We start from the raw sequence: 25256 nt of genomic DNA on the forward strand, positions 1-25256 counted from the left end.
ATTTTGCTTCTCTGAACCTGTGTTTGGAAGCAATTCCAGATCTTCTTAACTGAAAAGTGGGAGATTTAAGGAGTCTTCCAAGTTCCCACAACTGTATCGTTTTGAGAGAAAAAATGACATCCACTCTTCACAGGCCATCTGCAATTTCACAAATGAAGCACTCACAGGCATCCTAGGGACCTGGATAGATAATTTAAAACACTGCTGTGCAGCTGTACATGTCCTATTTATCACCAACATGTTTGTCTGTTTTGTCCCAAGAGTTCTCTTTCTGTAGCTATTTAGCACGTTGCATGTAAACTCTTGGCAAATTAGACTTTTCATTCAATTAATTTATACAAAGAAAAGATAGCTGCCTGCACAACTTTCGAACTGATCTCAGGAGACATCTCTCATATGACGCCCAGATCTTACATTTTGTACTCATTCCTGTTTATAGTTTGCTGCATTGAACTCAGATCATTTTGTGAATTTTCCTTTAGTTGTCGTCCCTTAAACCAGTTCTAAATTGCAACATGCAACTGGATTGAAGCAGCAATGAAATATTAACAGCAATGCACTCGTACAAAATTTCTTTTGCACTATTTTATCAAAGGAATTAATTTGTTGACTTTTTGATTGAGTCTCATGGCATCATCTGCACGTGAATGCATAAAATCACTGAAAATCAGGAATTTATACACATTATTGGTGACCAATTTTTGTGCTATCACACACATTGACCAAGTTGTATATTGCTCCCTTTTGCCACACCTGCACTGTTCCTATTTTTGCCCTTGTTTCCGCTGCCGATATGGCCTGCAGAATTGCCGGGTCCGTGGCCGCGCATGCGCACGGTGGCGGCATGCAGCGGCCACGCCTTGCTTCATGGCGGATGACGCTCCTGGATCCGGACCACAAAATAATGCCCCCTTTCGGCTGGCAGGCGATCCCCGGGCCACCTCACCACAGTGCCCCCAGCCCCGAATATGTGCATCCCTGCCCGCGGATCAGCCCTCCCCCCGACTTTGACGGTGCGGGACGGTGCAGCCGCCACGCCGAGTTCCCGACGGGTCAAACCACACGTGTCCCACGTCATCGGGATCTCAGCCGGTGGGGTGTGCACCATCAGGGACAGGCCTCAGCCAACGTACGGAGGCCGTGGGTACGGCGCCTTTCAGGGGCGGAGCATCGTGAAAGCGACACCGCCTCCGATTTTGGCATCATCGGGGATTCTCCACCCCGTCGGCGAACGCGATTTTGGATTTCGCTGTCAGGCAGGGATCGGAGAATCCCGCCTATAGAATGCCAAAGCAAATGACATGGTGGTGTGAGCACAGCTTCAAGTCATATCCAGGCGAAAGTGGCATCCACGACCCTCTTCTTGTATTGTTACAATTGTTTCCAAATTCAACATTTTAAAACTGATTTCCCTGTGGGAGTCATTCCTTATTTAAAGTTTTCCCAAATTCAGACTTATTCTGTTTGTGAAAAATCCATAACTCAAAGGACTGTATCTTTTTTTAACTGGGAAGGACATTGAATTATTTGGATACTGTCCCTCCCTCCTGAGCTTTTGTGATTCAGTCATGGGATGTGAGATTCATTGACTAGGCCAGCATTCAATTAATTCATCCCTAATTGCCCTTGAGAAGATGTTGGTCAGCTGCCTTCTTTAACTGCTGCCTGTGGTGTAGGTGCATCCACAGCGCTATGAGTGAGGGCGTTCCAGGAATGGAGTAGACTGATGGGCCGGGTAATAGGTAATAGGCCGGGTTATCTTTGTCCTGCTTTTTGTGTACAGGGCAGACCTTTTTCCACATTGTCGGATAGATCTGATAGTTGTAGCTATACCAGAACAGCTTGGCGAGGCACAGCAAGTTCTGGAGGATAATTCTTCAGTAATTTTTGAAAGGCTGTGGACTGGATTCTCTGTTCGGGAACTGAATTGTACCACTTTTACAATCCCCTTCTGTAGTAAAGCAGGATGCAATTCCGTATTCCTTGCCAAATAAATATATGAACGGCCAGGAATAGGAGGGATTCCCAGCGAATCCCACTTTGCCATCTTGGGTGACCTGCCCTATAGCGAGGCCCCATGGCCGTCCACCCCATGCCCCACCACTGCAAATAGGCCCCATACCACCCCCCCCCCCCCCCCACACACACACACACACGCTGCACAGCAGCATCCCACCCAGGATTGCCTGGGTGCCCGCTCCCCACCTAGGGACCCCTGTAATAGCGAGACCCCCACAGGGGCCCCTGTAATAGAGGGAAATGCCCCACAAGGACCCCCTGGCCAATGGGACCTTCACAAAGAACCCTGTAATAGGGAGACACCTCCACAGGGACCCCTGTAATAGGAAACACCCACCCAGGGACCCTTGTAATAGGGATAGCACCACAGTGGCCCCTATGATAGGGCGACCCCTCCTAGGGACCCCCTGAGGGAAAGTATCTCTGCAGGGACCCTTGAAAGAGGGAGAACCCCACAGGGACCACTTTAATCAGGGTACCCCCACAGGGACCCTTGTGATGGGAAGGTCCCATCACAGGGACCCCTGACTAAAGGGACCCCCCACAGCCCTCACAGCCACACAGACCCCCCCCCCCCCCCCCAGAAAGCTGGAGAATAGTTTAGACAGGGGCAGTGAGAAGAATTGCAATTGTACACGTATCTTACAGGTCCACGTATCAATTCCTTGAAGGAGATCTGCTGTGATCTGTGTCTGGCTCCCCCAGATCCATTAGCTGCAAGCCATTCATCGCTTTCTATTATTGGTCTGTGATTGACAGCTTCTACAAAACAGCCGCAGCTTTGATTCATCCATCTCCCTTCTCTTTCAATTAACTAAGTGGTGAAAACTCAATGTTTGTATAGATTGACCACATCAAAGAGAGGTAAGTGCAGAGAAATCACAAGCTAGAGTGATTGGAATGCACTTAGTGCTTGGAATGCACTTACCTCTCTTTGAGGTTTACCATGCTTACAAATTCCGGGGACCGGAGAATCACAGGAGTGCAGAGAATAGGGCACTGGGCCCACTAAATAGATGCAAATGGGTTATTAAGATCCCTTTTCATTTATTTAGATTCCCCCACCAGCGGACATCTTGGACCTCCATCATGCCACCAGCAGGGGATCATAGCACCACAAGGGCACTGTTCCCAATTTAGCCCCCACGCCTGATTCTCTGTAACACATTCTGGGTGTCCCGGGACAAAGAATCCTGCACTGTAAGTTCACCTTGATCTGTGAGCAAGCTGCTGTTTTCCAGGAAATCACATGACTTCAGATCGCTGACCAGCAAGACATCTGGTGAGAGAAGAGATATTTAGTTTATTTGCATTATCATTAAACAACTGCTGTCGCCAGGCCTTGGGCTACTGCTGATTAGCTGAAAACACCAGCCTGGGAGAAGTTCTACCTGAGTATATTATCTTGAACTCACTGCATGAGTGTGTGCCTTGGGAACAAACTATGAAGTAGGATTGCTTCTCGCTCTCTTTCTCTCCCTCTCTCTGACTCCCCCTGCATTGCCTCCAGTCCAGAGTGGTAAGTTCGCCATCTCAGTATAACTCATCTGTATTTGAAGGCTGGTGAATGAACAAAGATAATAATAATAATTGCTTATTGTCACAAGTAGGCTTCAATGAAGTTACTGTGAAAAGCCCTGAGTCGCCATATTCCGGCGCCTGTTTGGGGAGGCTGGTACGGGAATTGAACCCACGTGGCTGGCCTTGTTCTGCATTACCAGCCAGCTGTTTAGCCCACTGTGCTAAACCAGCATTTTACTGAAGGTCCTGGGTGGGGGGGGGGGGGGGGGGGTCAGGCCGCCTCCTTACTTGGGGGAGGGGGGACCTCGAAAATCTGATGATAGGGGGCTGAATTGAAATTTGGGTGGACGGGTGGGAGACTGAATTGTGATGCGGTGGGTGGGGCGGAATGGTGGCCACTGTGAGACCTCACTATTGGGCTGCTCGCTGAGAAAGGCAGCCTGATAGCAGGATTCACTCGAAAACCCCTCGCAATCCTCCCTGCAGGAGCGCAAATCAGTTACAATTCACCTCCAGTGGGAGAATAGTCTCCCAAATGCAGAATCTCTCCCATTATTTGACTTGTCCTTTGTATTGTGTGTGTTTGTGTGTATTCAGATTTTTAAACGTGTGTAAATCGTTATTGCCATGATCGGGAGATATTAGGAACTTGGGTTCAGAAATGGGGTCCAAGTTGCAGCAAGCAATTTAGGGGTTAAACAGACTGAAAGAGAAATACTGACAGCAGCAGAGTCAGAGGGCTACACCCACAGCCTGCGTTATAGTGTCCCATTCAGACTTAACCTTGTTAATTGAAATACACAGGACGCCTGATTCAGCCAGAATTATCCACCCAAGATCCATTGTTATTCGGCACAACCTTGTCTGACCAGCCATTCTACCACAGAGTCTGATTACCTATTTGTTCGTCTTTTCTTTTCATTTGTTTTAATCAAGTTTCTTTATAAATGTTTCTGATATTATCACTCCTGGAGCGAATCATTCATTCCACACCACATTAAAACTTAAAAACATTATGCATCTGGTTCAGTGTCTTAGCCATTGTTGAGGGCAGATGTCCATAAAATTATACCTCTGGATTTCAAATTACAAGTAAACTAGTTCGATAACTTGTTTAAAAAAGAAGTATTGTTTCGTAATAAATAATTTTTTCTGGGTTTATTGAAAGAAGCCCGGTTAAGCCTGTTATTCTGGGTCCAGCAGTAGCAAAGGTCGGCCATTGGCTGTTCTGCCGATCGAATTAAACATTCGGATTTATTGTCACAAGTAGGCTTCAATTAAGTTAAGTTACTGTGAACAGCCCCGAGTCGCCACATTCCCGGCACCTGTTCGGGGAGGCCAGTACAGGAATTGAACCTGCGCTGCTGGTCTTGTTCTGCATTACAAGCCAGCTGTTTAGCCCACTGTGCTAACCAGCCCCTATAGGTAAACAGCATGATCCTCTACCCCAGAATTGAGGCAGGTTGGAGTGTAGAGTCCCAAAAAAGTGTCCAAGTGCCACATTTACCCACTGGCATGTACTTAAAAGGGCAACGGGTGTTAAAATAGCCTCCGACCTCAGGGAAATCATTCCATTCATTAGAGGAACGCTTGCTGCCCAGTACAGCAGGTAAAAATGTAACAATTAGTCTTGGAAACGATTGAGCCAAAAACTTCACTCAAGCAGTTAATGTCATTCTAATCTTGATTGTGCTGCTAATTCCCAACTCTTATTTGCCCGCCTACTGCTGTGCGCTGGAAATTAATAATTGGCAACTGCTGCAGATTTCTGAGAACATTTTGTCCATGCTCCATACATTATTTACACGTGCCAAGTTAGAAAAGGAAATGGGAAAAGGATGATGACAGCACAAAACACTGCCAACTCAAGACTGGCCCTCGCCCCGTGCTTTGAAACTTGAACACTTGGTGAACACATTTCTTTGTTTGGGCTGAAAACATACAAGGATGTGAAAGGCTGAAGGGAATTTCATGACACAAAACTAATGGCACATTTGCAGCGGCCAGTACTCCCCGTTTGAAAACTTTGACTCCTCAGCCTTTCATTTTCAGGGCTGCTGTACTTCACATTTTTGAATCTTTTGCCTTTTTGTTTAATCTTTGAAGTGAACACCAAAGTGACGTCTGGAGTTTGAACAGATCATCACTAACTTTGCATTGCTTACTCATTCTCTCGTATAAAACTGTAGAAGGAGCAGAGAAGACCTGATTGTAACGTATAAAATTCTAACAGGGCTTGACAGACGAGATGCAGGCAGAATGTTTTCCCTGGTTTGCAAATCTAGAACCAGGAGGCAGTTTCTCAGGGGACAGGGTAGACTATTTAGAACTGAGATGAGGAAATATTTCTCAGTGAACCTGTTGAATTCCCTACCACAGATGGGTGGCACGGTAGCACAGTGGGTAGCACTGTTGCTTCACAGCTCCAGGGTCCCAGGTTCGATTCCTGGTTTGGGTCACTGTCTGAACAGAGTCTGCACATTCTCCCCGTGTCTGCGTGGGTTTCCTCCGGGCGCTCCAGTTTCCTCTCACAAGTCCCGAAAGACGTGCTTGTTAGGTGAATTGGACATTCTGAATTCTCCCTCAGTGTACCCGAACAGGCGCTGGAATGTGGCGACTAGGAGGTCTTCACAGTAACTTCATTGCAGTGTTAATGTCAGCCTATTTGTGACACTAATGAAGATTATTATTATTGTTATTAGAATGCTGTGGAGGCAAAGTCATCAAATGTGTTCAAGAAAGAGATGAAATGAAATGAAATGAAAATTGCTTATTGTCACAAGTAGGCTTCAAATGAAGTTACTGTGAAAAGCCCATGGTCACCACATTCCGGCGCCTGGTACGGGAATTGAACCGTGCTGCTGGCCTGCCTTGATCTGCTTTCAAAGCCAGCGATTTATCCCTGTGCTAAAATGGGTAATGTTTTCAATTTTAATGGCATCAAGGGTTATGGGGAGAAAGTGGGAACATCTCACTAAGTTGTAGGATCGGCCATGATCATGGTGATTGGTGGAGCAGGCCCGATAGGTCAAACGATCTATTCCTGCTCTTATTTTCTATGGTAACCACTCACCCACAGTGGTATTCCTCACATCTCCAGGCCAAGTTCTGCTCTCCATCCAAATCCCCAGCATCTTTTAAATATTTAGGGTGTTTAAAGACTTTCATCATCATCGTCAGTATGCAGGAATGTCAAGCAGGCAAAGTGATGACTTTAAAATTGGGCACAAGTTACTCACAATTTTCTATCAATTAAATTAAATGAACAGAAAATCGCAAACAGTTCAGGGCTGATTTTATCGTATGAGCTTCCACAGCTATCTACCTCAAACTTCTTTCTTCAACCTACTGACTCTTCAACCTACTGACACTCTCCCTTGCCTTCTAAATGTTGTCACCATTTAGCTTCCATTCTTCTTTCACTACAATCCCCTCCTACAAGCTCACTCTCCTATCTCCCTGCCTCGGTTCTCAGACTGAAGGCACAGAGCTTGTCCATGTGCAGACTACTGTATCAGATTGGAGGAAGATCGGGTGGTGTTCACTCGTGTGAGAAAAATGCTGCCGCTGGGTATATCCGAATATTATATGTGAACTTTAAGACACCACGAAACCTGTTCTGACCCCTCGCTGAAATTCCTTCTATACCATTCCAATTTATCTTCAGCAACGGCCTGAAGCTCTTAATATGATCACAATAACATCTCGAAGAAATTAATCTTCAGCATTGCCTGTAAACTGGAAAATCCTAAATCTATGTGCAATATTGCGAGAACAAAGAATCTATTTATGCCACATTCAATGTTTTCAGGAACGGACATCTTCATTTTAGTCTTCAACAAATCATGCAGAATAATATCTTTTGTTCTGCGTTTAAATGTAATGAGGAGGAGTCATTTATTGACGAAATGATTAGCAATGCATAATTCTATTACTGGCTGTGCAAAGATGCTGCACAGCACAAACTCCCATTGAATTAGTACATTGTTTTGAAGTGGCAGATTCTCAGATACTCTTTGTCTGCCGAAGAGTATTATGTGAAGCATATATGCCTTCTGTGTCTTGCTGCACACACGGGCACCCTGAGGAGATGAGAAGCTGTCAGGGAAACTCATTCGTATCAGTAGCTCTTAAGGTGCTCCTCTGGGTTGACACAACACATGCTTTGAAACTCACAAGCTAATTGAAATGACATGGCTGGATTTTGTTCTTGAGTGGAATGTATGGGACAGATTGTGGTTTTACAGAACATGGACTGACCTAGGCGCTGTGGGAGTTCAGGCGAAAATTGATTTTACCCAGTGATGTACGTCAACTCCAGGATTAATACAAGAGAAGATTGGAGACTCAATGAATTGCTGTCTCAAAAGAAGCAAGACCTGATTATCCATGGTCAACAATCTCCTTTCGAAACATGGGCCTTGATATTAAAAGGGCGAGTTATGTTGTCACAGGAGCACTGTTTCAGATGGGAAGTCTGGAAGTTTTAACTTGCAGCATGCATCTTTTGTCTTTCACATATTCCCCTACCAGGAGCCTCCTGTTTGACAAGCTTCGCTTTCACTTGGGCAGGTGGGTCTCAACCATGACCCAGGGGTCCGGGAGGTGGGGGTGAGTCTAATCCCCACTCGGGGGATTCCTTTTATAGTGGAGGGAGCGGCCGGGGGTGCTGGGGATGAGATGGGGTGGCGGGAGATTATAGGTGGGGTCGGCTTGTGCTCCTCCTAACTCACACGCAGTGTTTCAAAGGCACTTATCGGCTCCCTGAACCTGCCCTTGTCTGATTTCAGTTGTCAGGTGTCCTGAGCCCTGGGAATCTCGGCTGCCCAATGTTAAACATGAGAAGCAAGTTAACTCAGAGACTGTCAGCATCATTAAAATATGTAAAATACCAAGCTATCTCCTGGAAGTGGGTTGGCTGCCCACTTCTGGTCCCACCTACGTTAAACTTAGAAGTGTGGAGGAGGGAGGCAAGTTCAAGATTTTAAAATTTTTTACCCTTTATTTCAACCGCAACCCACCTGTTTCTACGGTTATCAAAATCTAGCCCATAGAAACAGGAATAGGCTTTTTAACTTTATGAGTCTTATCTGACATTCAATGAGATCATGACCGATCTATATTTTGACTCCATTTTAACTTTATCGACCAACCTTTGCTTCATATCACTGGAAACTCTAACCTAATAGGAATCTATCAGGCACAATCGTAAAAACTTCAATTAATCCCCAGCATCCACAATGATTTGGGAAAGAAGCTATTGATGGGCTTGGAGATATTGAAGTGGCCTCAGTTCTGGGTTCCTCTGAGTTCCCCAATGAAAAAGGTAATTTATCTCTTTATCTCTCCTATCAAATACCTTTATCATTTTAAAGATATTGATTTAATCATCTCTCACCCTGTTAATCTCAAGGTGATACCAACCAAGTTACTGCAATCTGTTCTCATAGCTCAATCCTTCAAGTCCTGGCATTGTTCTGGTGAATCAGTGCTGAATTTAAAGTTATCAGTAATATATTGGGACAAACTTTGACCCAGAAGCATTAACAGTAAGGACAATTTGTAATTTTGTTAAAATGGTTGAGAAATCAATGATGGTTCTTTAAAATAAATGCTTGGAAAGGACTGTTAAGATTTTGAATGAATTGTAAAGGGATCAGTTATAATTTAATAATAAAAAATACTGGTCCATGTGACCTGGTGACCCTTGACCTGGAAGCAGCACCAGCAGGACGGGTGTTAAGTTATGGAAGCTGTGTGGCCTGCGATGCATTATCAATTACGACGAGACGAGAGTAGAGAGTAATCGAGGCTTTATACGCAGAGATGAGGAGCCTCCCGCAGCTGCTGCCGGAATAGCTGCAGCTCGGAGAGCCCACACATTTATACTCCGCCTACTGGGCGGAGCCAGCAGGCAGGGATCTACCCCCATACCTGTAGTACAGGGGCCTTACCGTAATACCCTCGTATGCAGTATACACAACACAACAGTGGTGACTACCACATTCACCTCCTGTTAAAAAGAGTCCAGCAGGGGAGGTGGAAAACTATATACATACAGGTTGTCTAAAATTTAAGAAAGAGGTTACAAATTTAGACGATCGGGCGCCTTGATCCGCCAATGTGGGCTCCACAGTTCTGGTGGCGATTCAGGCGTCGGTTCGGTCGTCGTTGACTCCGGGAGCGTGTCGACCTCATCTTCATCCCTGGGTGGGACCAAGGGGAGGATGGATCGTCCTGGAGCGGGGGCTGTGGTGGGGTGCGCCAGGGAGGGAGGGTGGTGCCGGGGCAGAGGGGGGGGGAGGGTGTGGGGACCCAGCTGGTGCCAGGTCCCTGAGGGAGACTGTGTCTTGGCAGCCGTCGGGGTATGCTACGTAGGCGTACTGCGGGTGCGCGTGCAGTAGCTGTACCCTCTCAACCAACGGGTCCGCCTTGTGGAGCCGCATGTGCTTGCGGTGGAGAATGTGTTCTGGAGCTGCCAGCCATGTTGGGAGCGAAACCCCGGAAGTGGACTTCCTGGGGAAGGCAAAGAGACGTTCATGGGGAGTTTCGTTAGTCGCAGTGCACAGGAGCGACCAAATGGAGTGAAGGGTGCTGGGGAGGACCTCCTGCCAGCGGGAAGCCGGGAGATTTCTGGACCGTAGGGCCAGCTGGACGGCCTTCCAGACCGTCCCATTCCCCCGCTCCACCTGCCCATTTCCCCAGGGGTTGTAGCTGGTTATCCTGCTCGAGGCAATGCCCCTGTTGAGCAGGTACTGGCGCAGCTCATCACTCATAAATGAGGATCCCCGGTCACTGTGGATTTGGCGGGGAAACTGAACAGAGTGAAGATGGTGTTGAGGGCTTTGATGCTGGTGGCAGACGTCATATCGGGGCATGGGACGGCGAAGGGGAATCTTAAATATTCGTCGAACACATTAAGAAAGTATGTGTTGCGGTTGGTGGAGGGGAGGGGCCCTTTGAAGTCCTCGGCGTTCAAAGGGCAGGAGGCCTTCACCAGGCGCGCGCGGTCTGGCCGGTAGAAGTGCAGTTTACACTCCGCGCAGACCTGGCAGTCTCTGGTGACAGCCCTGACTTCCTCGATGGAGTAGTGCAGATTGCAGGCCTTTATGAAGTGATAAAAGCAGGTGACCCCTGGGTGACAGAGATCGCCGTGCAGGGTCCGGAGTCGGTCCACTTGTGCGCTGGACATGTACCTTGGGATAGGGCATCGGGGGACTCGTTGAGCTTACCGGGGCGATACAAAATCTCGTAATTGTAGGTGGAGAGCTCGATCCTCCACCTCAAGATCTTATCATTTTTGATCTTACCCCGCTGTGTGTTGTTAAACATGAAGGCAACCGACCGTTGGTCAGTGAGGAGAGTGAATCTCCTGCTTGCCAGGTAATGCCTCCAATGTCGCACAGCTTCAACGATAGGCAGCACGGTAGCCTTGTGGATAGCACAATTTGCTTCACAGCTCCAGGGTCCCAGGTTCGATTCCAGCTTGGGTCACTGTCTGTGCGGAGCCTGCACATCCTCCCCGTGTGTGCGTGGGTTTCCTCCGGGTGCTCCGGTTTCCTCCCACAGTCCAAAGATGTGCAGGTTAGGTGGATTGGCCATGATAAATTGCCCTTAGTGTACAAAATTGCACTTAGTGTTGGGTGGGGTTACTGGGTTATGGGGTTACTGGGTTATGGGGATAGGGTGGCGGTGTTGACTTTGGGTAGGGTGCTCTTTCCAAGAGCCGGTGCAGACTCGATGGGCCGAATGGCCTCCTTCTGCACTGTAAATTCTATGATTCTATGATAGCTTGGGCCTCCTTTTCGACAGAGGAGTGCCGCATTTCAGAGGCATGCAGGGTGCGGGAATAGAATGCCACGGGCCTGCCTGCCAGGTTGAGGGTGGCAGCCAGAGCGACATCTGATGCATCGCTCTCGACTTGGAAGGGGAGCATCTCATCGACCGCGTACATCGCGGCCTTGGCAATGTCAGTCTTGATACGGTTGAAGGCCTGGTGAGCCTTGGCCGTCAGGGGAAAAACTGAGGAGTGGATGAGTGGGCGGGCCTTGTCCGCAGATTTAGGGACCCACTGGGCGTAGTACGAGAAGAACCCCAGGCATCGTTTGAGGGCCTTGGGGCAGGGGGAAGGGGGAGTTCCATGAGGGGGCGCATGCGATCGGGGTCAGGCCCTAGAACTCCGTTCTGAACCACATAGCCGAGGTTGGCTAATCGGTTCATGCTGAACACGCACTTCTCCTTGTTGTAGGTTAGGTTGAGGAGTTTGGCGGTGTGGAGGAATTTGGAAAGGTTAGCATCATGGCCCTGCTGGTCGTGGCCGCAGATGGTGACGTTATCCAGGTACGGGGAAAGTGGCCCGCAGTCAGTACCGGTCAACCATTCGGTCCATCTCCCGTTGGAAGACCGAGACCCCGTTAGTGACGCCGAAGGGAACCCTAAGGAAGTGGTAAAGGCGGCCGTCCGCTTCAAACGCGGTGTACGGGCGGTCCGCCTTGCGAATGGGGAGCTGGTGGTAGGCAGATTTCAGGTCCACTGTCGATAAGACCCGGTACTGTGCAATCTGATTGACCATATCAGATATGCGTGGGAGGGGGTACGCGTCGAGCTGCGTGTACCGATTGATGGTCGACTGTAGTCAACGACCATCCTGTTTTTCTCCCCAGTTTTAACCACTACCACTTGGGCTCTCCAGGGGCTGTTTCTGGCCTCAACAATACCTTCCCGCAACAGCCGCTGGACCTCAGACCTGATGAAGGTCCTGTCCTGGGCGCTGTACCGTCTGCTCCTGGTGGCGACGGGTTTGCAATCCGGGGTGAGTTTCGCAAACAAGGAAGGCGGGTCGACCTTAAGGGTCGTGAGGCCGCATACAGTAAGGTGGGGTATAGGGCCGGCAAATTTCAGGGTTAGGCTCTGGAGGTTGCACTGGAAGTCCAGGCCGAGTAGCAAGGCAGCGCAGAGGTTGGGGAGGACGTAGAGCCGGAAGCCACTGAACTCTACGCCCTGGAAGGTGAGGATGGCGGCGCAATATACCCGGATCGCCACGGAGTGGGATCCGGAGGCCAGGGAGATTCTCTGGGTGATGGGGTGTACCGTGAGAGAGCACCGCCTTACCGTTTCAGGGTGGATGAAGCTCTCAGTGCTCCCAGAGTCCAGAAGGCAGCATATCTTGTGCCCGTCGACCTTCACTGTCGTTGACGCGGTCGCGAGGTTGTGCAGTCGGGACTGGTCGATCATGATGGAAGCCAGATGTGGCTGGTCGGCGGCGGTTCCAGGCGATGAGCGGCCTGATGAGGTGCCCAATGAGCAGGGGTCCTGAGGCGGGGACGATGGCGGCGCCCACGGGCCGAAGGTGTCCTGAGGCAGGCAAGATGGCGCCGCCCACGGGCCGCACGTGTTGTGAGGGGAGCAAGATGGCGGCGCCCACGGGCCGCACGTGGTCTGAGGCGAGGAAGATGGCAGCGCTCGCGGGTCGCACATGGGGGGTGCCGGGACAATAGCGGCGACCGAGCGGGCCTGGCACACTGCAGCAAAATGTCCTTTCTTCCCGCAGGCCTTGCAGAGCGCGCTCCGTGCCTATGCAGCGCTGTTGGGGTTGTTTTGAGTGTCCGCAGAAGTAGCACTTGGGTCCCCCGGGGTTGGTTGGCTGCTGCGCGGCGCAGGCTTGGGGTTGGCTGGGGGAGGTCACTGATGGGGTCCATGGTGAGGTGTTCGCTGGCGGGGTCCACGATGCTCAGGAGGGGTGGGCCGTGCGGTCGGTGGCGTACGCCTGTATATTGCGTGAGGCGACTGTGAGCGAGAGCGCTAGTTTCTTGGTATCCTCGAGTGATATTGTAGGCCTCGTCAAAAAGAAAAAGGAGGCATTTGTCAGGGCTAAAAGGCTGGGAACAGAGGAAGCCTACGTGGAATATAAGGAAAGTAGGAAGGAACTTAAGCAAGGAGTCAGGAGGGCTAGAAGGGGTCACGAAAAGTCATTGGCAAATAGGGTTAAGGAAAATCCCAAGGCTTTTTACACGTACATAAAAAGCAAGAGGGTAGCCAGGGAAAGGGTTGGCCCACTGAAGGATAGGCAAGGGAATCTATGTGTGGAGCCAGAGGAAATGGGCGAGGTACTAAATGAATACTTTGCATCAGTATTCACCAAAGAGAAGGAATTGGTAGATGTTGAGTCTGGAGAAGTGGGTGTAGATAGCCTTGGTCACATTGTGATCCAAAAAGACGAGGTGTTGGGTGTCTTAAAAAATATTAAGGTAGATAAGTCCCCAGGGCCTGATGGGATCTACCCCAGAATACTGAAGGAGGCTGGAGAGGAAATTGCTGAGGCCTTGACAGAAATCTTTGGATCCTCGCTGTCTTCAGGGGATGTCCCGGAGGACTGGAGAATAGCCAATGTTGTTCCTCTGTTTAAGAAAGGTAGCAAGGATAATCCCGGGAACTACAGGCCGGTGAGCCTTACTTCAGTGGTAGGGAAATTACTGGAGAGAATTCTTCGAGACAGGATCTACTCCCATTTGGAAGCAAATGGACGTATTAGTGAGAGGCAGCACGGTTTTGTGAAGGGGAGGCCGTGTCTCACTAACTTAATAGAGTTTTTCGAGGAGGTCACTAAGATGATTGATGCAGGTAGGGCAGTAGATGTTGTCTATATGGACTTCAGTAAGGCCTTTGACAAGGTCCCTCATGGTAGACTAGTACAAAAGGTGAAGTCACACGGGATCAGGGATGAGCTGGCAAGGTGGATACAGAACTGGCTAGGCCATAGAAGGCAGAGAGTAGCAATGGAGGGATGCTTTTCTAATTGGAGGGATGTGACCAGTGGTGTTCCACAGGGATCAGTGCTGGGACCTTTGCTCTTTGTAGTATATATAAATGATTTGGAGGAAAATGTGACTTGTCTGATTAGTAAGTTTGCAGACGGCACAAAGGTTGGTGGAATTGCGGATAGCGATGAGGACTGTCGGAGGATACAGCAGGATTTAGATTGTCTGGAGACTTGGGCGGAGAGATGGCAGATGGAGTTTAATGCGGACAAATGTGAGGTAATGCATTTTGGAAGGTCTAATGCAGGTAGGGAATATACAGTGAATGGTAGAACCCTCAAGAGTATTGAAAGTCAAAGAGATCTAGGAGTACAGGTCCACAGGTCATTGAAAGGGGCAACACAGGTGGAGAAGGTAGTCAAGAAGGCATATGGCATGCTTGCCTTCATTGGCCGGGGCATTGAGTATAAGAATTGGCAAGTCATGTTGCAGCTGTATAGAACCTTAGTTAGGCCACACTTGGAGTATAGTGTTCAATTCTGGTCGCCACACTACCAGAAGGATGTGGAGGCTTTAGAGAGGGTGCAGAAGAGATTTACCAGAATGTTGCCTGGTATGGAGGGCATTAGCTATGAGGAGCGGTTGAATAAACTCGGTTTGTTCTCACTGGAACGAAGGAGGTTGAGGGGAGACCTGATAGAGGTATACAAAATTATGAGGGGCATAGACAGAGTGGATAGTCAGAGGCTTTTCCCCAGGGTAGAGGGGTCAATTACTAGGGGGCATAGGTTTAAGGTGAGAGGGGCAAGGTTTAGAGTAGATGTACGAGGCAAGTTTTTTACGCAGAGGGTAGTGGGTGCCTGGAACTCGCTACCGGAGGAGGTAGTGGAAGCAGGGACGATAGGGACATTTAAGGGGCATCTTGACAAATATATGAATAGGATGGGAATAGAAGGATACGGACCCAGGAAGTGTAGAAGATTGTAGTTTAGTCGGGCAGCATGGTCGGCACGGGCTTGGAGGGCCGAAGGGCCTGTTCCTGTGCTGTACATTTCTTTCTTCTTTGTTCTTTGTTGTCGAGGGTAGCCCCTTCCACGAGGCGCTGGCGGATGTAGGCCGACCCTATGCCTGTAACAAACGCGTCTCTAACTAGCAGGTCAGAATGTTCAGTGGCCGAAACGGCCTGGCAATCACATTCTCTCACCAGGACGTGCAGGGCACGCCAGAAGTCTTCCACAGACTCACCTCGTGGATAGGAGGTGCCTGGCGTAGATTTTGTTGGTCTGCTGAGTGTAGTTCTCCTTCAGTAGCGCCATGGCCTCAGCGGAGGTCAGTGCGTCCCGGATGAGGGGAAAGATATCGGAGCTCAGCCGCGTGTAAAGGATCTGGAGCTTCTGTGCGTCTGAGGGTGGGTCTATCGCAGGTCCAATGTATGCTTCAAAGTAAGCTAGCCAATGTGCGAAGGTCGACTGCTTGAGGGTGCAGCTGCAGGCGATCAGGCTTGATGCGGAGATCCATCGTTGTAAAATCTCTGCGTAATAAATTGATGCACTATCAATTAAAACAAGACGAGAGTAGAGAGTAATCAAGGCTTTATTATGCAGAGATGTGGAGCCTCCCGCAGTTGCTGCTGAAATGGCTGCAGCTCGGAGAGCCCACACATTTATACTCCACCTACTGGGCGGAGCCAGCAGGCAGGGATCTACCCCCGTACCTGTAGTACAGGGGCCTTACCATAATACCCTCGTATGCAGTATATATAATACAACAGTGGTGACTACCACAGCCTGATTTTAAGAAGAGTTGCAAGGCAGGAGAGCTGGAGTCAGAATGCAATCAGCACACGGATGCAGAAAGAAAGAGATGCAAAAGCAAATTTGCAGAAGACACAAAGCTGGGTGGGAGGGTGAGCTGTGAGCTGTGAGGAGGATATTATTATATTGCTTGAGTGTATTTTGGAAATGTTGGGTGAGTGGCAGATGCATGTGAGGTTATCCACTTTGGTGGCAAAAACAGGAAGGCAGATGATTATCTGAATGGCTATAAATTGAGAGGGAAACAAGATCTGGGTGTCCTAGTAGACCAGTCGCTGAAGGTAAGCATGCAGGTGCAGCAAGCGGTAAAGAAGGCAAATGGTATGTTGACCTTCATAGCAAGAGGATTCGAGCACAGGTGCAGGGATTTGTTGCTGAAATTATACAGGGCCTTGGTGAGGCCTCACCAGGAATATTGTGGGCAGCTTTGGTCTCCTTATCTGAGGGAGGATGTTCTTGCTGTAGAGGGAGTTCAGGGTAAGGTTTACCAGGCTGATTCCTGGGATGGCAGAACTGAGATGTGAGGAGAGATTGAGTCAGTTAGGAGTATTTTCGCTAGAGGTCTGAAGAATGAGGGGGGATTTCATAGAAACCTATACATTTCTAACATTCCTGATGATGAGGATGTCCAGAACCACGTTTCATAGTCTAAGCATGCAGGGTAAATCTTTTAGGACTGAGAGGAGGAGAAATCTCTTTACCCAGACAGTGCCACAGAAAATAGTTGAGGCCGAAACATTTTGGGTACAATATAATGGAAAAATTAGCAAGTGTCATTTTGGGCGCGATTGGCGGCATGTGTTTTGATGTCCGCGTTGCCAAGATTGCGGCCCGTTTTTAACGGCCGTTAGTTCCGGAAATGTGCCCCCACGAGCTTCTCACCATTACTGGCTGTCTGGTCATCCAATTCGACAGATGAACACCTCCGCATCTCGCCGCTAACAAGGGGGAGCTGCTTTTAAGCACTCCCTTTCGACTCACTCCCGTCAACACACAAGCATGGCAGCCCGCAGGCCTGCTCCTCGCTTGGCGATGCCAACCTGGCCAGGCTTATCGGTGCAGTGAACGTGAGATGGGACATCTAGTTCCCTCAAGGGGGTCAGAAGACAAGCAGCAGAGTCATCAATACCACCTGGGAGACAGTGACAGCAGCTGTCAATGTGGACAGCTCGGTCAGGAGAACTAGTGTCCAATGTCGGAAGAAGACCAACAGCTTCCATCGAGCTGCAAGGCGAAGTTAACACCCCTTTCCTGGCATCAGTTCCACTTGCCACCCCTCCAATTCCCAACCCCTCCCCACAAATCATTCATGTCCAGTTGCGGTGCCCACCCATACCATCTGCCATAGAACCCCCTGATTCAACAAGCGCACGGCTCACAAAGCCCTCTTTCTGTCCCCGCAGGAGACGATAGCCGATAATAAGCGGGAAATGGCCAATATGGGAGGCGGAGCACCAGAGATCAGAGTCCTCACCCCCAATGAGGAACATGTCCTGGAGGTCATGGGGTTGACTGAGGAGAGAATAGTCACCAAAAGCGAGGCTGGTCTGCACTGCAGAGGTGAGGATGCACTGCCCCTTCACCCAGATGACCTGTCTCAAGTTAGTTGTTCATATCAGATAAATCATACTCCCCTCTCACTGATCACATGTCCATTCTCTTGCAGAATCTCCATCTGATGGGGCCAGGTTATCCATCCCCCCCCCACCCCCCACCCCCCCGCTCCACCCAAGAGACCATCTCGGAGGACAGCTCCGTGGAGACCACCATCGAGGCGTCACAGCTGTCCCTCAGTGCAGAGACACACACACCTTGGTGGAGGACATTAGTAGACAAGCTTCTGGGGCACAATCTGGTGAGCACCACACAGTTGCTGATGCACATCAGGTGGAGTCAGAGGTCTGCTGTATCCCAGGACACAGCTGAGTCCCAGTCAGATGCCAAGCCTCTGGACAAGGTTATCCCAGAGCTGATACAGATGCTAGGACATGGCCGTGACATTCAGTAGGGGCATGTCTGCGACATTCCAATGAGTGCAAAGCCGATTGGAGGAGTACCAAAGGCTACGGGTGCAGGAAATGATGCCGACAATACGTGACACCGAGGCCAACATTACTATTGTGACGAACGCAGTGGAAAGGCTGGAGCACAAGGTCAGCACCTTGAGTGGTGGTGTCCAAGGCATGTATCAGTCTGTGACAACCATGGCTGAGGACTTCGGCATCATATCCCAGTCACGAAGGGTACATGTCCCACATGCAGGTGAACATTGCCAAGGCACTGCAGAGCGAGGATCAGTCACTGAGCAGCTTCGGCGAGTGTATCAACACCATGGTGCAGAAAATGGGGAGTCGCCACGACTGGCAGAGCCAGATGATGCAGAGAGCTCTGGAGCTCACTCCAGTTGTCCCTCCATCCCATGGAGACCCCCAGGGCCCTATGGGCACAATCAGGGAGGAGGATGCGTTGGAGGCCAACCCAGGGCCGGCAACTAAGGAGACGACGGCGGTCTCCAGTTCGACCGAATGGCCCCCTCCTGACACCGACGCTTCTCAAGGGCAGTGGGCAGAACAGAGTGGCATGCCGAAGCCAGTGATATTGGTAAGTTGACCGGGGCCCTTGGCTCCAGGCCCTCCAGAGGACGTCCATCAAGGGCATCAAGGGCCACAGGGTGCGAAAACAGCAGGTTGCCTCCACCTCTGATGTGCATCCTGGAGACACAGTTAGACATAGCAATAGACCATGTAAGATCGAGAAGATTGAGCATCAGTGAAGGGGCACTGTGGGTGGGGGGGGTGGGGGGGGAAGGGGGTGCAATCACAATCTGGAGCTAGGGGAAACACAAATGTCCAATATTCTCTGTTAAAACATATTACACTTGATACATGTGAATCCTCTGTCACATTAACCTTCACCCCCTGTTGTCTTCAGCTTTCCGTCAAGACGCCCGGGATTTCCGAGTGTCCCAGGGTGTAGCTGCCATGCATGCTCCTTGGGAAGCGTGCACACACGTGCATGATCCGGTGGTCGTGGTTGATGTGTTGGGTGTTCTGGATCACATACAGGTCACCAACACTTGAAGTAGTGCAACATTATTTTATTAAAAGGTTAACTATTTAAACATACTTGAACTGTGGGTAAATACGATACCAGCTTTAACTAAAGTCCTTTGCCTTGTCCTAACCAGTTGATGCACTCAGCACATGGTGAATGTCTGTGTTGCAGGCTGTGAGCTCTGTGCTCCGAGCTAGCTGCTACTCGAATGAGCGGGAACTCTGATGTGCCCTGTCGTTATAGTGCGTGTGCTCTCACTGGTGATTGGCTGTGGTGTTGTGTATGTTGATTGGTCCCACTGTGTGTCCATCAGTGTGTGTCTGCACCATGATATACTGGTGTATATTATGACAGTGGTTGCTCACAAGTAAAACATTCAGGGAGTGAAACATATTCCTATTAATGAATGGTACGCCTGATGACACATGGCGACATGCATGCCATCAATTATCCTCTGGACCTGGGGCATCCCGGCGATGATGGAGAATCCTGCAGCCCGGACATCTTGGTAAGCCTGGTCCAGCTCAAATTTGGTAGACAGAACATCCGTGACCTCACGGATGCAGTTGTGGACTGTAGCTTGTGAAATGACACACAAATTCCTGCTTGAGCCCTGGAATGAGGCAGTTGCATAAAGGTTCAGGACTGTGCTGATCTTCACGCCCCCCAGAAGCAGGTGTCCTCCTCCTCCATGGGATGCCAAGTCCACGAGGACATGGCACAGGTACCGCACTGTCTCTTTGTTGAGACGGAGTCTCCTGCGGTACATGCTATCTGTCCTCTCCTCCAAAGACTATCGGCATCTGTACACCTTGGACCTTCGCTTGCATCCCGTTCTGGGCTCCTCCTCGGCATGATGGGCTACCAGATCTTCAGGGTATGTGGGGCCCCCAGCACATGGGGTGCTGCCTCCAGCCTGCGCGACGCTGCTGCCTTCTACGGCATCTGGACGCCTGGGCTGCCAAGCAGCACCACCGACACCATCATCCATTTTGGTAACTGTAAGGAATTGGAGAAGGAGATAGACCGACGATTAGTTGGGGCTTCCACCCCAGGACCCGCAAATCCGCCAAGTCTCCCCCAACCTTACATGTCCCGCCTTCTCTCAGAGTGCCGTCCACCAAGGCAGTTGTGCTGGAAAACCACACTCATCCCTGGCCATATCTCAGGTCAGCCTTGGAGTGGCAGCACAGATTTTGTGCCAAGTCCTGGAGTGCGGGCTTGAACCTACAAACGTCTGACTCAGGGGTAAGGTGCTACCACTCTTGTCGTAGCTGGCACAAGCAAGTAGGCCTTCGTTGAGGTGCAAGCTAGGTCTGTCTAATTTTGATATGATCCCAAAACAACATGCTCAAAGAACAGAGTTGAGTGAACCCTTCAGGAAGATCTGCAGGTACTCAAGTCATCAAGGTTGAGCATCTCGCCCAGCACTGTCAACCAAGTCAGGAGGAGTAGAGATGTCACCAAGAGCTGATTTTTCTTACAAGGGTACCCTATAAGCTAATACCCGATCAGGTTAGTTAATCCTGTTTGGAAAGGTAGATGATTTTTATTTAAAATAAAGGGTTGATTTTGGATCTTCATAGAATGAATCAAATAGGTTATCTTTACAATGTGTTAACAGCATGAATAACAACATACAGTTTTACGCAAATTCCATGCAAATCCTCATATTTGCTCTACTTGTTTACCCCTGGCAAGAACAAAATAAGAGGCGGATTCTCCGTTGGCCGACGCCAAAATCAGGGTGTGCGATCGGGCGGAGAATAGCTTCTGATGCCAAAATTGTGGTAGGCACGGTTTGACACCGAAATGCGATGCTCCACTTCCTCGAAAATGGCGCGTGCACTTTAAACACTGGCTGCATATCATTAGTGAGCCCACCGGCGATTCTCTGCCGCCGATGGGCCAAGTTCCCGACGCCGTGGTCCATGTGTGCTTTCACAAATCGTGAACCTGGCGTGGTGGCTGCTGAGAGAGAGAGAGGACAAGCAGACAGTGTCCAGCACCGCCATGCTTCGCCGTGAGCCATGCCGCTGGCCGGGAGGGCTTCTACCAAGGCTGCGGGATGGCCAGGAGGTGGGCTATAGGGTCGGAGTGGACGGGTATGCAACACCATTACCGCAGCCAGCAAGGCGGCCATGCAGCTGCGTACACCGCTGACAGCCCGCTGTAAACCTGGTGCCCTGGGTGTCCTCTGGCCCCATTTGACCCATCAGCTGCAAGGACGCTGCAGCACAAACAGTTCTATCTTTTCGGTTGCGATCAGTGTGTCTGTGGGGGGTGTATTGTTTAATCCCGGCTGCAGCTTGTCAGCCCTGTGAGTGTTCATCACGCACACCGCGATTCCTGCACCGTTTTTCTTGGGTTTTGCTGCTGTTCCATGAGGCGATGTTGACAGCCACTCACGAGTAGCGGAATCGGTGCAGTTTGGCGCGATTATTCTGACGTGAAACTCCACGGATTCTCCATTGGCGTCAGCACTTAGCCTCAGAGGTTAAATAAACTCGGTTTGTTCTCAGAGGAACGACGGAGGTTGAGGGGCTTCCTGACAAAATTATGAGGGGCATAGACAGGGTGGATAGTCAGAGACTTTTTCCCAGGGTAGAGGGGCAATTACTCGGGGGCATAGGTTTAAGGTGCGACAGGCAAGGTTTAGAGGAGATGTACGTGGCAAGTTTTTTACACAGAGGGTAGTGGGTGCCTGGAACTCGCTGCCGGAGGAGGTGGTGGAAGCAGGGCCGATAGTGACATTTAAGGGGCATCTTGACAAATACATGAATAGGATGGGAATAGAGGGATACGGACCCCGGAATTGTAGAAGATTTTAGTTTAGATAGGCAGCATGGTCGGCACGGGCTTGGAGGGACGAAGGGACTGTTCCTGTGCTGTACTTTTCTTTGTTCTTTGTTCAGAAACAGAGAATCCAGCCCAGGGTATAGTGAGACTGCAGTGCCCTCCATTGTGTAGTGTGCACTTTGCAATGTTGCTTATACCTCCAGCAGTTGCCCGGAAGGGTCCAGACACATGAAAGTTAAGAACCACAGTTACCTTGACAGCAAGCGATGCGGTCTTTGCCCTGTTTTGGGGGCTGAAGTTGTGACTGCAGCACTTGATGGATTTCACTTGTTACCTCCTTTGTGATCATAGAATTCATAGAATTTACAGTGCAGAAGGATGCCATTCGGCCCATCGAGTCTGCACTGTCCCTTGGAAAGAGCACCCTACTTAAGCCCACACCTCCACCCTATCCCCGTAACCCCACCTAACCTTGTTTTGGACACTAAGGGCAATTTGGCATGGCCAATCCACCTAACCTGCACATCTTTGGACTGTGGGAGGAAACCGGAGCACCCGGAGGAAACCCGCACAGACACAGGGAGAACGTGCAGACTCTGCACAGACAGTGACCCAAGCCGAGAATCGAACCTGGGAGCTGTGAAGCGACACTGCTAACCACTGTGCTACCGTGCCGCCCATCTGATGTGATGATCTATCCTGCCGTGTTCCCTCTGACACCTGTTTGCTGTGCATGGTTGGCCTGTTGTACTGCATGGTCCCTTTACGATTGACACATGACTGCACCAGCGTGCATCTTGAAGGGAATATTACTCGTGCACAGCCTGCTTTGTTCCCAGCACAGCACATTCCTGATTATTTCGTGGCTGCTTCCAGGAAGCACAAGTTACATATGTTGGTCTTGGAAGAAGCTGAGGTCAGAAAATTGCTCCTTTAAAACCTTTAGCAGTGATAGCCTCTTGAAGAGAACTCTTCTCCCCATGCTCCTACTTTCTCTTCCAGCGGTTTACCCTAATCTACAAGGCCTCTCTCCTCATTCTCCCAACAATGTTTAATTCTGCAAGGGAACCCGATCAGGCTACCCATATCTGGAAGCAACCTGTTGACCATAAGATTTTAAACGACCAAGAAAGTACTTTAGCAGCACCCAGACTGCTCCCTGTAAACTCTTCAAACTTTATGCGGGTATAAGAAAGCTCCAAAAACGCACACAAAACGCAACAGCATCCAGAGGATGTAACCCAGCAACCAACCTGTAAGTAGTTAATGACGGTTTCAAAATAATGCTGGTGCTAGCGTTGGGTGGGGAGGTGATTTTTCATGCCATTTAATGTCATGTCTAGCTGTGCAAGGTTAAGACAGGGCATTGGTTAGAGTGTGCAGTTTGAAACTGGCATCAAAACAGTTTTGCCCACGGGTTCGTAATCTGCCTAATCTACACATTGTTAGGTACATGTGAGCAAATCTCTTTATCAAGATGACACCTCCTGTTAGAGCATCGCATGTCACATTTTTCATCTTTACGTGGCCACATAGCACTCAACAAACAGGTGCTGCATGGCCTAACTTAGCCCTCTACATGTACGGCAGGCACTGGAGGTTAGGAAACGTGTATGCATCCAAAACAAAATAGCATTGCAAGGGTTAAGCAGGAGGCAATTTCATTCCTTTTCAAATTATTACAGATGATGCCATCACTGATCATTAGATCAATTGTGAACTATTTGACTCTGCTGCTGAAAGCAGAAAGGAATTTTATGGTATAAGTTTAACCTTCTGCACTTTTACTGTGGATCAAATTAACTATAGTTAATCTTACTCTGCACATTTTACTCATATTCCTTATTGTTCCCAGTCATTAAACATTGGCTGGGTTGTAGACTCAAATGCACCATGTTCCACCCAGTGCATCACCCGAGCAGCCTTTATGTGGGCATGAGCTTTCACGAGTGAATGTCAATAGTCATTTAAGTGCAGAGACATGAAACTCGAATTTATTTATCTGGCCTCCATCTAACTTTAATATGATGGGCTGGATTCTCCGTAGCCCGACGTTGAAATTGTGTTTGGCGATCGGGCGGAGAATGGATTCCCACGCCAAAATCGGGGCCGCCTTAGTTTGACGTCAGTCCACCATGCTCCGGCCCCTCCAAGCTAGCATCATTGTGACGTGTGCTGTGTGCCTTTTCAAGGGTGCTGGCACATCATTGGCCGGCACACCCGCGATGCTCCGCACCGATGGGCCAAGTTCCCGACGGCGCGGGTCATGTGTGGTCCCAGCCATGCGGAAACCCAATGTGCAGACTGCGAACTGTGTCCAGGACCACCACACTCGGCCGGGACCCATGTCGCTGGCCGGCGGGGTTTCTGCTAAGGCTTGGGGGACAGGTGGGGGGGGGCCAGGGGATAGGCTTTAGTGTCGTGGTTGGCGGGTTGGGGTCACGCACGGCCGGCGCCATGTTGTACGGAGCGACCAGTCCAGGTCATCAGCCGTGCGCATGCTCGGCCTGGAACCCGGGTGTTTTTCGCGCGGTCGGCGGGAGTTTCAGTCGGTGCCGTTTCAGTCGCTCACCGGTACTGGAATGGGGAAGGATTTCACACCGATTTTTCAGTCGTGCAAGTCCACACATGTTCTGCTGGCGTCAGCACTTAGTCTTAAAAATGGAGAATCCAGCCCGGTATCTATTTTAGCAGGAGGGGGTCACTAGGGAGTGAAGAAGACTGGGAACGAGTCTCCCCCTTCACTAGCTGAGGGCGATGGTGTCAATTTGACATTGCTGCTGACACTCACTTGATCTCAGCCAGCACAACATAGACCAGGGACCGAACATGTGGATCAACAGCTCACTCGAAGTTCGGGGAATGGTTGTAAGAGCCTCTCCTTCCTTGCTGGTCAATGTTCAGGTGTTGAATCGTGGCTAATGCAGCCGGATGCTGGTAGAGTGTGTTAATTTATTACGGGCAGCACATGCTGCTGCTATTTATTGGAAATAGCATTCTTCCATGAATATTAATTGACACCGTTTAATGGCCAACAACTGAGAAAACGACCATAATACCCAGCAAGTGGAAAATCATCTTCAAGATGCCCCTGGACAAGTTGGAATCAGGTCAAGAAATCTGAACAGCACAAATGAGAAATAGAAGAAGGAACAAGTTGGAAGTTCATGATTATATACATTTGCATTTTAATACAGATAGAGAGAGCAGAAAGGAATCAGAGTGACAATTATCAATGGAAAGTAATTACAGCTCTCAACCCCAGTTAAGCGCAAGGCAGATTTTCATCTTT

This window comes from Scyliorhinus torazame, chromosome 6 (assembly GCF_047496885.1).
Source record: "Scyliorhinus torazame isolate Kashiwa2021f chromosome 6, sScyTor2.1, whole genome shotgun sequence".
Classification (NCBI taxonomy): Eukaryota; Metazoa; Chordata; class Chondrichthyes; order Carcharhiniformes; family Scyliorhinidae; genus Scyliorhinus; species Scyliorhinus torazame.